The sequence below is a fragment of the Spermophilus citellus genome (genome assembly GCF_964194105.1).
Source record: "Spermophilus citellus genome assembly, chromosome: 11".
In the NCBI taxonomy this organism is placed as follows: Eukaryota; Metazoa; Chordata; class Mammalia; order Rodentia; family Sciuridae; genus Spermophilus; species Spermophilus citellus.
Window position 1 is genome coordinate 131,699,927 of NC_138192.1, and position 12,499 is coordinate 131,712,425.

At 59.6% G+C, this 12,499-nt stretch overlaps 1 protein-coding gene across 3 annotated transcripts in view; it reads left to right on the forward strand.

Annotated features, from left to right (window-relative positions):
- SH3BP4 (SH3 domain binding protein 4) overlaps positions 1-12,499 on the forward strand; it is a 74,608-nt gene that overhangs the window by 16,507 nt on the left and 45,602 nt on the right. The window contains exon 1 of one of the 3 annotated variants that reach the window (XM_081260578.1): positions 87-228. The exons of the other annotated variants lie outside the window; for them this stretch is intronic. The gene's annotated coding sequence lies outside the window, so the exon portion shown is untranslated. Of the gene's footprint in view, positions 1-86; positions 229-12,499 lie in introns of those variants that run through there. 3 annotated transcript variants of the gene reach the window in all.

Here is a 12,499-nt window from a genome sequence, read left to right on the forward strand (position 1 = left end):
TTCCACATGGGCCCAGCACTCCAGGTCATCCCTCTATGCCCTCTACGCCTGGTGCAATAAGATGTGTCACCCTCATGAACCTCTACATGGCCACATCCCAGGGCCAGGGAGGAGCTGCTCAGCTCTGAAACCCCAGCCCAGAGCCTGCTCTGCCCACTGCTCCCATGGCGGCTCTGGTGGGACAGGTGTAGTTCCAGCTGCTGTTCACACAGACCTTTCCTGCTCTAGGTGAGTGGGGTGGCCCATTCAGACCATGCAGGGTGGTTGACCACCTGGCCTGCTCTCCTGAGGACGTTGGGCATTGGTCAGCATGCAGGCATTTTGGAGGCCTTCTGGGCCATAGGTGCATATTCCTGGTCAGCTCAGAACCACGGGAGCTGTGAAAAGGGAAGCCACACAATTGGGACCCTGGTCCACTGGGAGGGCTGCAGACCAGCGCCAGGGAGGCCCTCAGGAACACACAGAAGAGCTGTGCTGGAGGGACATCCCTTTCCCGCTCCTCAGCACTTGCAAGGACAGGTGTGGGGGCCTCTCTGGAGGAGACCTGCATGTGTAGGGTGCTGGACTCTGGGGCATCGCTGCCCCCTGTGACCCCCCCTTCCTGGACCAGGGGCCTGTTAGCCACGGTCTTGGTGTCGCTGGGCAGTTCCCCTCACCGGGATCCGTTCGTACCTTTATTTCTCGCCTTGTCTGGAGGAGGGCTTCTCCTTGGCCCAGCGGGTCTGCTGCTGGACATGGGGGCAGGTGAGGGTGCAGGCCCAGGCACCCGCTCTCCCTGCAGGGCCAGCCTCCTCCGTCCTGTGCCCACGTGGCCCGGAGCTGGCCGCCTGTCCGCATTGTACTCCCTGGCCGGGTGGCTCACCTCCCAGTGGGCCATTTCCTTCTTCAGGCCTCACAGGATCCCTGCCGAAATCCTGATCCCAAAGTCCTTTTCTTCCTGTGGGACATTGGCTTGGTGGACCCAGGCAAGGCCAAACAGGATGTGGCTTTGGGCCACTCCCGGCTCCATTGTTCCAGTTGCCTTGAGAGGCACAGGCTTACCCCTCAACAATGGGGAGCTGCGGGGTCCTGGAGGGAGACAGGACCCAGTGAAGTGGGGGGGGTTCTGCGGCCTTCGTGACCTGAGTGTGGGGCTGGAGAGCAAGAGACTGGGCAAGCTGACCACTGGAGTTCACCCCATCCCAAGAGCCTTGCCTCCCTGCAGAGCCTGAGGCAGTGGGTGTGTCTTGACTAGGAGGAAGAGGAGGATTCCTGGGGGAGCTGTGCTCTGGGGTTGGAGGAAGAGGAGGATTCCTGGGGGAGCTGTGCTCTGGGGTTGGAGGAAGAGGAGATTCCTGGGGGAGCTGTGCTTTGGGGTTGGTGAACAGGACAAGGTGCTGCCCAGGAGTTGAGCAGGTTTTCTGAGACCCACTCTGTGCAGGGCCCCTGTCCTTACCCGGATGCAAGGGACCCAGCCACGTGGTGCCTAACTGTTGGAGAGACACAGATGCAGTTGGGAACACTTGGGGTGGTTAACCGTCATGGGAACAGGAACCTCGCAGCAACTTGTGGCCACTGGCCAGGCCAGAAGTGGAAGCTCAGCCTTGCTTTGTGGTCCCCGCCCCTTCCGCCCCTCCCCCACGTGTTTTGTCTAATGGCAGCTCCTGTCCTGAACTTTCTGAGGTCATTCCCCTGCTTGCTTTTGTTTTCACCAACTACCGTGCTGTCCCAAGCCATGTCTCCTGTCCTTTCAGTCTGTTTGTGACTGTCTTCCCCTCCTTTGGATCTGGGCTGTCCTAGCAACCTGCTTCAGACAGAATTCCTCACAGAGGTGACGTCCCTTCCTTGATTAGGTTACATGAGATGATAGCTTCTTGCATGGTGACTTTGTGGCTGTGGGGACACAGGGGCTCAGGTGGCCAGGGCTGAGGGTGGCTTGGACCAACAGCCAGGAGCCCAGGCTGAGGCCCCACACCTACATGCACTGCCCTGTCTGAGCCAGGAGCAGACCCCTTCCCGCCAGCCTTGAGAGGGACCTGAGAAGAAGGTGACTACTCTGCCCCCAGCTCTGCCCCAGCACAGCCACACCCTGATTCCTGAGCTGGGAGTGAGGTCTCAGCACCTGTCCTCTGGTCCTCTGTGCAGCGCTGGGTTCCTAAGGCCTTGCCCTGCAGGAGCTCCTTTTGGCTAGAGGCCACGCCTTGTTCTGGGTTCTTCTCTGCTGACGTGTGGCAGCTCAGCCTCCTGGCTGGTTTCCTGCCTGGTTCCCATCTCGGCAGTGCCCTTGCCACCTACCTGCAAGGGACCCAGCCTGCAGGTCAGCGCGCACACACTGTTGCGCACACACCACCGGCTGCTGGTTCTTCCCACAGGCAGGGCCTGTGCATTCCTTGCCGATGTAGATGGGTCCTGAGGCCAGCAAGATGGTGTCTGTTTTATTTCAGATTCTCCTGTTGATGAGCCAGTGTTTATGGGCTCCCCTGGTCTCTTCCCGCAGGAGGAGAGCCTGTCCATGGTTTGTGCCCATTTTCTTTATTGCTTTGCGGGAGTTCTCTGAGCTTCCTGGAAAGCGGCTCTTAGTCTTGAGGGTTGCAAATGCTGCCTCTGTCCCTACCTCCTGGGCTTTTGAAAACCCACCAGGCACTCTCTAAGTCCTGTCCCAGGCCCTTCCTGGGCACAGCTGGGCTGTCCCTCTGACTCTGCAGCCGTGTCCTGAATGTGGCCACTCTTGTCTGGGAGGCTGTCCCCTCCCGGTGGCTTGTCCTAGTCCTGGTCACCCTGGAGAGCATCGCGCAGAAGTCGGCCTGGGACCCGGGTGGGACCCCTCGTTGCTGGTGTGGGGGGCCTGCATTTGGCTCTCCTGAGGTGGGGCTTCCTTGTGAAGGAATGTGGGCGTGGGTGGGTCTGGGGAGTCCTTGCCCAGCAAGCTCAGCTCACGTGCTGCGTTCCTAGAGGAAGTTAAAATTAGAACAAGCGGCTCTGCTTCCTGCCATTCAGTCACAGCCCTGGTGTTTGTTTGCACAAGGGTTCTTTGGGTTTCTGGCAGTGAAGTCATGATTTTCAGGATGGAGGTGAGCGGTTTCCATGGCGATCTTTGTTGTGGGCGTTGCTGTGTTTCGGAGTCCTGCAGAGTGATACTGGAGTGGAACGTGCTGTTGAGCAACCCTTTTCGATAGTTAGCGAGATGATTTCCATTTTAGTTTTTAGAAGGCGGTTCTTTAATGGGATGCAAGACTCCCTCTCTTTGGGGGTGTCCCTTGTAAGTTTGGTTGATGACCTTCCCCCCACCTCCTGCCCTTTCTGCCAACTCTCTGGGGGCTAGCTCTTCACGCATGTGTTGAGGACTTCCTGGGTGCCTGGTTTAGCAAATTAAAGTGTAGGATGCCCTAGTGCATTTGGATGTTTGGGCTGTACTTAGGTTAAGAATTGCTGTGTACCCTTGGTTCAGATCCAGCTGGGAGCCCTGGGTTTTGCTGGATTCCATAGTACCTGGGCTGCAGATTGCTGTCCTGGGTCTTGGTCTTGGGTGGCCGGCCTCTCCTGCTGCTGGCTGGCTGGGTAATCCACTCTCAGATTGGCACTCATGCTGGGCTCAGCCCTGCAGCATGCCACAGCTGTGGGTGGCACTGCCCCTTGGGTGCAGGTGGAACGGCAGGGCAGGCACGGAGGGTCAGCAGCAGGTAAATGGCAGGGTCGGGGTATTTCTTGTCTGTGAGAGCCAAATCCCAGGAGCTGGAGGGTGCAGGAGAAGTGAACCGTGGCTTCCCTGGAACTCCCCCAGGGAGGAAGCGCTGTGGCTTGTGTGGGTGGCAGGTGGCGTTGGGAGCCTTCCAAGTTGGGCCTTGATGGAGAGCTGGTGTTGGCACTGGTGAGAGGCAAGACCCGGCTGGAGTGGAGGGATTGGTGTAAGGGTCAGGCCACACTGGGGAGACCCTCTGAGTGGGGCAGTAAGAAGCCCGGCACTGCAGAGCCAGGGAACATCATGAGCCAGGGAACATCACCCTGAAGGGGAGATGAGGGACCCTTGGTTAGGGTGAGACAGAACTGGGGTCCCGGGTGTCTGGGCAGCTTTCTTCTCTGTCCAGGTAACAGGTACTCTCATGTGGCTGCTTCACGATATGGGTGGCCCCGAGGGAGGGCTGTGTGTGCAGGGGGAGATCCCACGGTGAGACAGGAACCAGGGGTCACAGGGCAGCTTGATCTGTCCATGATTCATTCCTGTGAGAACCACATTACTTCTGAGGGCAGCACCCCACAGCCCACTCGCGCCCCCAGAGGGCCCATCCCCCTCGAGACCCTAACGCCCTGGGAGCCCACTCCTCACCTTGCTGGAGACTAAGCACCATGAGGGCTGGACAGGGGTGCAGACACATGGCCAAACTGCCAGGAGAGAAGGGCCTTTAGAGAAGGTGACCCTGGGCAGTTCCAGGTAGGACTTGCTCATCGTGGAGCAAGTGAGTGGACATGGATGGCGTGGTGGCTGCTTGGTGGCGGTTTCTCCACACCTGACCTGGTTCTGTGCTACATACTCAATGTTTAATGCAGGGCAGAGGAAGGCGAATCTGTCCCTCGTCAGGCTTTCTCTAGGATTTGAAATCACACGCGGTAAGGAAGACGCGGTGCTGTTTCTGCATAAGGTGTGATCAGCTGTGCTGCTGGGGATTCCATTCACCTCCCTTTTCCTTGCTTTGCTGTGCAGAGGATGGCACCCGGGCCCTGCATGTGCCAGGCAAGGGTTCCGGCTCCCTGCCCCAGCTTCCTCCACATTCCCTGAGCCGCGTCGTCCGTCACTTGCATAAGTCCTCTGTCATGTCTGTTGACAGTTTTAACAGTGTTGGTGCTGGTGGCGGTTAATGTAGATGCTGTGGCATGATCTCCCAGGAACAATGAAGAACCTGGGTCTTGGGTGTCGCTTGCGTGAGGAACAGTCACACTGACCTGTGCTTGGAGGTACCTGTCCCCGTGCTGCAGAAGAGACCGGAGCTCCTGCTCTCTTGGGGATGAACCAGCTCTTGATGGGCACCGAGGCTGCTGTGAGGCCCGTTCCCACCTCGTGCCCATCCCCCCCCACTTCTGCTCTTCCTCTCCGCTGCCCTCCCTGTGGCCATCCTGCTCTCAGTTCCTCACTCCTGACTCTCAGCTGTGTGACCTCTGACTGGAGTCTGTACCCACCTGGCCCTCTGCCTGTCACCTAAGTAGAGCTGACATAGGGACCTGTAGATTTCTCTGTAAAAGGCCAGAGAGCAAATGTTTCAGCTTTGGAGGCCACTGGATCTCTGAAACTGCCATGTCCATGGTACCAAAATGCCCTAGGTGGAGAGCAGGCACGGCTGACCCCTGGCCATGTCCATGGTACCAAAATGCTCTAGGTGGAGAGCAGGCACGGCTGACCCCTGGCCATGTCCATGGTACCAAAATGCCCTAGGTGGAGAGCAGGCACGGCTGACCCCTGGAACTGCGTATCCTTTTGATCCCTGCCCACCCCACCCCCAACGGTGTAACCTACACAAACCTTCTTTGTTCTGGGCACACAGGCAGGTGGCCAGGTTGGGTCTGACCCGGGAGCCAGTTTGTCTCTGGTGCAGGATGAGAACTCTTTTGTTCTGCCTTGTGCTGGGCGCTGCTCCTTTGGCACCTGGGTGTGGGGGGGCAGGGGTGAGGGAGACCCTCTTCCTGCCTGGAGAGACTCCAGTCCAGGTATCAGCAGATGCAGGTGGTGGCTTTAGGACCCAAGGAATAGGATTTGGGGTTCTCCGGTTTCCCCAGAGACACTTCCCCAAAGCCACTGTCATCTTGCTCCTCCCTCCCCCTCCCCTCCTACATCTGGGTGCAGGGCATGGCTAGTGGTGAGACTGCGGAGCTGAACCTGAGGTCACTGGGGACAAATATGAAGATTTGGGTGTCACAGAGGCTGGGAACCCTGCAGGACTTGGCCTGCACCAGGGACTGGCCCCAGGTGGTGGGTGGGTACCAGCCACCTGCTGGTTGAGGTGACCCAGGGTTCCTCTGGTGTGGGTGGGGCCTTGAGAATCCCTCTCCCCTTTGCAGACAGAGAGCCTAAGGTGCCATGCCCTAGGGAGGTCCTAGCCAAGAGCACAGCGTCCTGCAGAGGGCGCTGCAGCCCTCAGGGCAGGGCCAAGGGGTGAGCAGGACTGACTCTGGAGCTGCGAGGGGCATCAGGCCCCCTCTGCCTGGCGATCGCTGGTGTTCCCCGGCTTGTGGAAGCTCACCCACCCTCTGTCTGGACGTTCACCAGGCCTCAGCCTGCGAGGAGGCCTGCCTCCCACTTTCAAGTCACTGGGGCACGTTGGCTTGGTTGGGGTCCTGACCCGCTCTTAGCTTCATCATTCCTTAAAGATTCTATCTATGAATAAGGTCACATTCTGAGGTACAGGGGGTTTGGACACCAGCATGGGAAGTGGAGGGACCGTCCAGGCCTCATTGACTGTCCTGGACCCAGGATTTGGGACAGTCGCCATCTCCGCGTGAATGCAGTGTTGTCTGAGTCAGGCAGGGTGAGGAGCTGAGCCTCCTGTCATTCATCTCTCTGATCTCCAGGCCCCCTGGGCTGGATACACCGGTGGCTTTGCATCTGCCAGGACCATAAGCTGTTGCAGATGAGCGAGTAGTAGGAGACTGACAGAGGTTGACAGTGACAGAGGTCGACAGAGGCCGCTCTCACTGGCCGTAGGAGAAGACGCTGGTGTTTTCAGACTCCTGAGATGGCACCAGAGTGTCCTTCCTGGCAGTGGAGTGACGGATCCCCCAATTCTAGCCCATGGTAACGTGGACGTTTCTTGGAACAAACAAGCAGACAGAAATCGGCATGCGCTAGGCTTGGTGCCGATTCCATCCACCCTCATCATGTGGTTTTCTGTCTTTTGAGGCCACAGGGATGTAGAGGCCCACTCCTATGTGGTGGCTGTATCATGCTCCAGGAAAAGTAGCCCTTGTCCAGAGGCCTGTGCTTCAGGTGGAGCAGGAGTAGGTGAGAGGTTGGGCGGGGGAAGCCAGTCCAGTGAGCCAGCTGGCCCACCCTGGACCTGCACAGCTCTCAGCCCCTCCTCCCTTCCCGCTTGTGCACCTGAGCCCAGCGGTAGGTAAGTCTGGCTCAACAGCATGGGCCCGGCTGCTGCTTAATTGGTGGGACAGAGTTCCTCTTTGGGGCTTCAACTCACCGAAAAATGGATTTCAGGTGTGCACAGGTGTGGAAGGTGCAGAGGGATCACCCAGGTGTGCACAGGTGTGGAAGGTGCAGAGGGATCACCCAGGTGTGCACAGGTATGGAAGGTGCAGAGGGATCACCCAGGTGTGCACAGGTGTGGAAGGGGTAGAGGGATCACCCAGGTGTGCACAGGTGTGGAAGGTACAGAGGGATCACCCACGGGGACACAGAAAAGGGTCCACTAGGGACCTTTATCTAGATGACCTTTATGTAGTTACGCTGGCCTGGTCAGGGAGCTTCTTGGGACCCATGGGAAGGACATACAGCTCAGCCCCAGGACCACAGGGGCTTAAATAAAGGCCGGATGCCTAAAGGGAGTTCATACACACCAGAATGCCTGCCAGTGCGAACCTCTGAGAAGTGCCAGGGGGCCTGCCAGGCCCTGACCTGGAAACGCTGAGCCACCAGCGCTCGGAGCAGCGGTGCAGAGGGGTGAGCGCAGCTTGAAGGTGAGCGCTTCTCCCTGCACAGGAAGGAGCCTGGCGACTCTTTGGAGCAGACGCTGGGTGGCATGTGGAGCTGTCCGGCCAGCCATTATTTTGCACTAAGATGGGAGCTGGGTGGCAGCAGGGGTGGGGTGAGCCCAGCACAGACGTGGGGGCCCAGGCAGGAGGGCCGTGTGGGGTTGTTCTGCTGGATTTCTTTCTGGGGACCTCCGGGCTCTTCAGCCCCCTGACCCATGGCCTCTTGCCCTGTGGAGCGGAGAGAGTCTGTGCGGTGGGCTCCGGGGATGGACCTGGAGTCACGCAGGCTCTGTCCTGGGCCCTGCCGTGCACAGCCTGGGACGGCCACTCTATGCTTGTGTGTGAGCTGCCCTGGGTGGAGGAAGGAGGCTGGTGCCGCCCCAGCAGGTGGTTTCTTGAGGTCCCTGTTATGGGTGATACTCAGTCCCTATGGGGTGGTCCATCCCTCTTCATGGACACGCTGTCCCTGATGCCCTTGCTGGTGTAGTAGTGACGGTGGCACTTCAGGCACTGCCCTTATACTGGCTTCCTGTCCCTCATGTAGGACCCACAGACAGGTGGGTGCAGATGAAGAGTCCCTACGTGGCACCTTGTCAGAATGTTCCTAGGCCGGAGGGGTTGATGGATCTTGTCTACACCTGAGTTGACTGGGTTCTGTGGGACACCTGAAGGCAGTTGCCTGGTGCCAGGAGAGTGGGAGAGTCTCACCTCCGGGGCTAAGGGTGGTAAAGGAAAGAGGGGCACCAGGTCTGGTTGACGGGGCGGGGGGCGGGGCAGACAGAAGGCTTGCTGGCTGTGAACATTTTCTCCTCCTCAGCCCCTTGCAGCCCTTCCTTCCCCACAGTGCCCAGTGCTCTCGGCCCCCCTGCTGGGCAGACAGGCCACTGTCTGTGGGGGCAGCCCCTCCTGCCCGCCGTTGGGTTGGGTGGGAACCTGCTCCTTGAGATTCCGCATGCTGTCATGTTTAGAAGGCCCGTGGTCACCTAGATAAAGGTCTCTAGTGGACCCTTTCCTGTGTCCTGATGGGTGACTCCCTCTGCACTTGACACACCTGTGCACACCTGGAGTGGACTTTCCCGTGGGAGGCACGTGAGTTGAAGCCCTAAAGGGGTCTGTGTCCTGCAAACTGAGCCACCACCCTGGCCCCTGGGAGGGATCCCTGTCTTCCCAAGGCCTGTGATGCTCTCTCAGTTGCACAGTGGACGTCCGCATGGTGTGGGAGTGGCCCAGAGATGGGAAGTGTCTGCAATGGACCTTCGCCTCTCTTTCCCCAACAGGTGAGGTCCCAGTTTCTTCTAAAGGCCCATCGGGAAAGTCGGCCTGTGTGCAGGTGGCCCTGGGTGGCTCGTGGGCCTCCTTCAACTCCACTGTGTCTTGTGGCTGGGGGTCAAGTGCGCTCTGGCTCCACCTTGCCCGTCCGAGGGGTCTACAGCGTTGTCTGCAGATTGTCAGTGGCAGGTGCCAGGAGGTCAGCGGGACAGTGCGGGGGAGCAGGCAGAGGAAGCTGCCCTCACAGACCAGGCTCCCTCCTCCCTGGGGAGGGTGGGGGCTGAAGGGTCCACTGGGCTGGAAGCAGGGGGCAAAGGGGCAGGGCCTGTGACGCTGCTGTCTCTGTGAAGGCCCCACAGTATAGTGACCCCACAGCGGCTCTGGCCTGGGTGGTTCTTGGGAGTTGTCCTGAGTGGGGCATGGGGTGGGGCAGGCCTTGTGGCCACTGCCTTGGTCACTGGATGCAGGATGACTGAGAAGGGGCCTCTGTGACCTGGTTTGCAGCCCCTGTCCCACGAGGCTGGTGGCCAAGTTCCTGCTGCTGGCAACACTCCACACTTGGGCCCAAGAGGGCATCTGGGTGTCACGTCACAGGTCTGCTTGGTCCTCGCCCTCACCTGTGGATGGCTTTGGAACATGATCACAGTGGCTCCCCTCTCTTGTCCCTTCTGGTACTCTTCCTCTGCCATCGATAGCCACCGTCCCCTGATATGGTGATGCTGTTGTGACCAGGTGAGTTGGTGCCTGGCCTGCCTCCTGGCAGCATCTGTATTGTCCCCAAGGTGAGCAGATCTGTAGGGTGACAGGCCCCTTTTGTGTGTAGAGCCCAAGGGGGAAGTGGCTTCCAGAAGCTTCTGTTAAAACTCCTGCCTTGCAGCCACCAAGGCCACTCCCTCGTGGCTCTCTCCACATCCTTAGCAGCCCGCAATGTCCCCGGCATGGGAAGGGCAGTTGTCATCCGTGCAGCGGCACCAAAGCTGGCACCTGTGCATCCCCAGAATGGCCCTTTGTTCCTGTTTACTGCCCGTGGATTCCTGCTCTCCACTGCAGAGAACCAGCTTGTTGTCTCGAGGGACAGGTTGGCCGTCCTTCTGTGTTTGCACAAAAGGGTTGTTATTCTCTTAATGTAAGAGGTTGTGAGTTTCCCGACAGTGGCACCCAGTGACGAGCAAGCTCCACCTGGCCCCACTGTTACAAGGTCACCTTCACTGTCCCTGTCCTGGGCGTTGGGAGGGATCACTCAGGAGAGCATTTGTTTGTCCTTGAATGCAGTAGCAGGACTGTTGGGAGGGAGCTGCCGGCTTGAGGGGAGGGCTGGGTTGCGGGTCTGCTGTTTTCCTAGCTGTTCTTGGCCTTTGCTCTTGGCTGGCTGCAGGAGGGCCTGCCTCCAGGATCCCCCCTGGGCAAGGTTGTCCTGGTGACGGGGCCACCTTTCTGTGTTCAAAAGCGACAGGGAGGCCGCTCACCAGGTGGAGGAGGTTGGGCTGCATCTGAGGTGCTGAGCGGCTCCAAGGCTGGGGCTGGGGAAGCTGAGAGGCCACGCTGGGGTGCTCGGCTTCCTCACTGGGCATGTTTGGGCCTACAGCCCTTCCAGATAGAATGGATGGCTGGGGGCGGTCCCGGGTGGGCTGCACTGAGGGGCCTGGGGGAAGTTTTGGCTTCTCTCCTGTCTTCCATGTTGTGTTTTCCAGCGTCCAGTTGTTCTCTGGTGCAGAGAAGGTGTGGGGGTGGCCGCAGGTTCCATGAGAGGCTTTTAGTGGGGAGATGAGGGAATTCAGGGGCTCTGAGGCCCTGGCCGGCCCCAGGCCTTGGCCCTGCATGCGCGGGCTGCTGGGGTTGTGGTGGAGCCTCTCGGGAGGACCCTCGTTCCTAGCATTCCTCTGGCCTGGCAGTACTGGCCAGAGAGCAGGTTTCTCATATGGGTGCTGAGCTGGCCTCTCCCTGGAGATGGCAGCAGGCTCTGCAGCAGGACTCCGCCGGCCCCCGTGCACCTCCCCTCCCTGCACTTTACATGGGGGTGCAGCTTGGCCCAGACCCGTCCCGAATGCTGCGGGAGAGGCTCGTGGAGGGAGGCCCCTCTCTGGCTCCAGCAGTCCCCTGGGTGGCATTTCTGTGGTTGCTTTCTCTGGCATTCTGCCAGCAAGACATCTGGGAAGAGGAAGCTGGAGGGCGGAATTGGGTCAGGGTGGTGCCACAGGCCTCCATCGTGGGCAGGGGGCTTCCTGGGGCCCTCTGGGGAGGTAGCCTTTGCTGCCCCGAGACAGCAGAGGGACTAGAGATCCGCCGTGAGGATGCGTCCCTGGGTGAAGGTCGGGGGAGAATGCTGGTCATCACGGTGACTTAAAAGATCATCCACTGACTCTGACAGCTTGGGGCCAGTTTTTGTGCCCCACCCCCACACAAATTCAGTGTGTTCTTGGTGCTCATTAGAATTCACACCCTGCTGCGCCCGAGGTCACGGCGCAGGTCTCCAGGGTCTCCTCTGCTCTCTTCTGCGGGCGCCTCGCTGTGGTTTGTGCATCATCCCTGCAGCGAGGGCTGGGGCTCTGCCTGATGCTGATGGCGCTGTGCCCACCCTAGGTCCCTGTGCTGATCCTGCTGTGCCCACCATAGGTCCCTGCGACACCTGAGGTGGGGCCCAGGAGGGAGTGGAGTGCTGTCCCTGGGGGGAGCTGGGACCCTGAGGAGCGAAGGGCACAGCCGCCAGGGGCACCAGCCACCAGCCAGGGGCAGCAGGCGGGCAGCTGAGATTCTGCAAGGCCTGACCTCCCTGTCGTGCTGGGACCCAGCTCCAGCTGTGGCCACCGCAGTGACGTCCCACTGCCCAGGCGCTGAACCTCGCTGCCTGCCCTGCCCACGTGAGAGGTGGGGAAAGGAGCCTCAGGACTTCATGGCACCCATGCCCACCAGGTTACCCCAGGCTGCCCCTGCCGCCTCCTTAACTGGCACCTGGGAGGGCACACCAGCTGGTGGGCAGTTTTGTGCCCCAGACTCCCATGCCGGCCAGTGGAAATAGCCACAATGTGGACCACACAGAAGTGAGAAAGAACAGGTGGAGTTGTTTTGTTGGCCTTTAATGGGATGGTGGGTGTATGTGAAAGTGAAGAAGTGAGGTGGATGGTCTTAAAGGAGCCCACGGCAGCCGGGCTCATCTGTTTCCCTCGCTCGACGCCTCCTGCCTGGACCTTGTGGGGAGTCATTGACCGATTGGTTTTCTTACGGTTTGGATCTCGAGTGCTGAAGGCTTGGTCCCAGCCCTGGAGCTGTTGAGGTGGTGGGGCCCGGAGGTAAGCAGTTAGGTCTCTGGAAGGGGGAACGGGGGCCCAGCCCTTACTGTCTGCTCCCTTTGAGAGCTGTGCTGCCACAGGAAGCGATGGCCACCAGCCATGAATAGCAGGCCTTGCAGGACTTGCCTGCGGGCTGCTTTGGAGTTTCTTGGTTCTCAGAAGAAGCTGGTTGGACCCGCTCACCATTCTGAGCCAGTCCTCGGTGCTGGCTCAGCTGTGGATTCGTTCCCCTGTGTGCAGCGCCTCCTGCTGCTCCATCAGGGGGGGACAGGTCC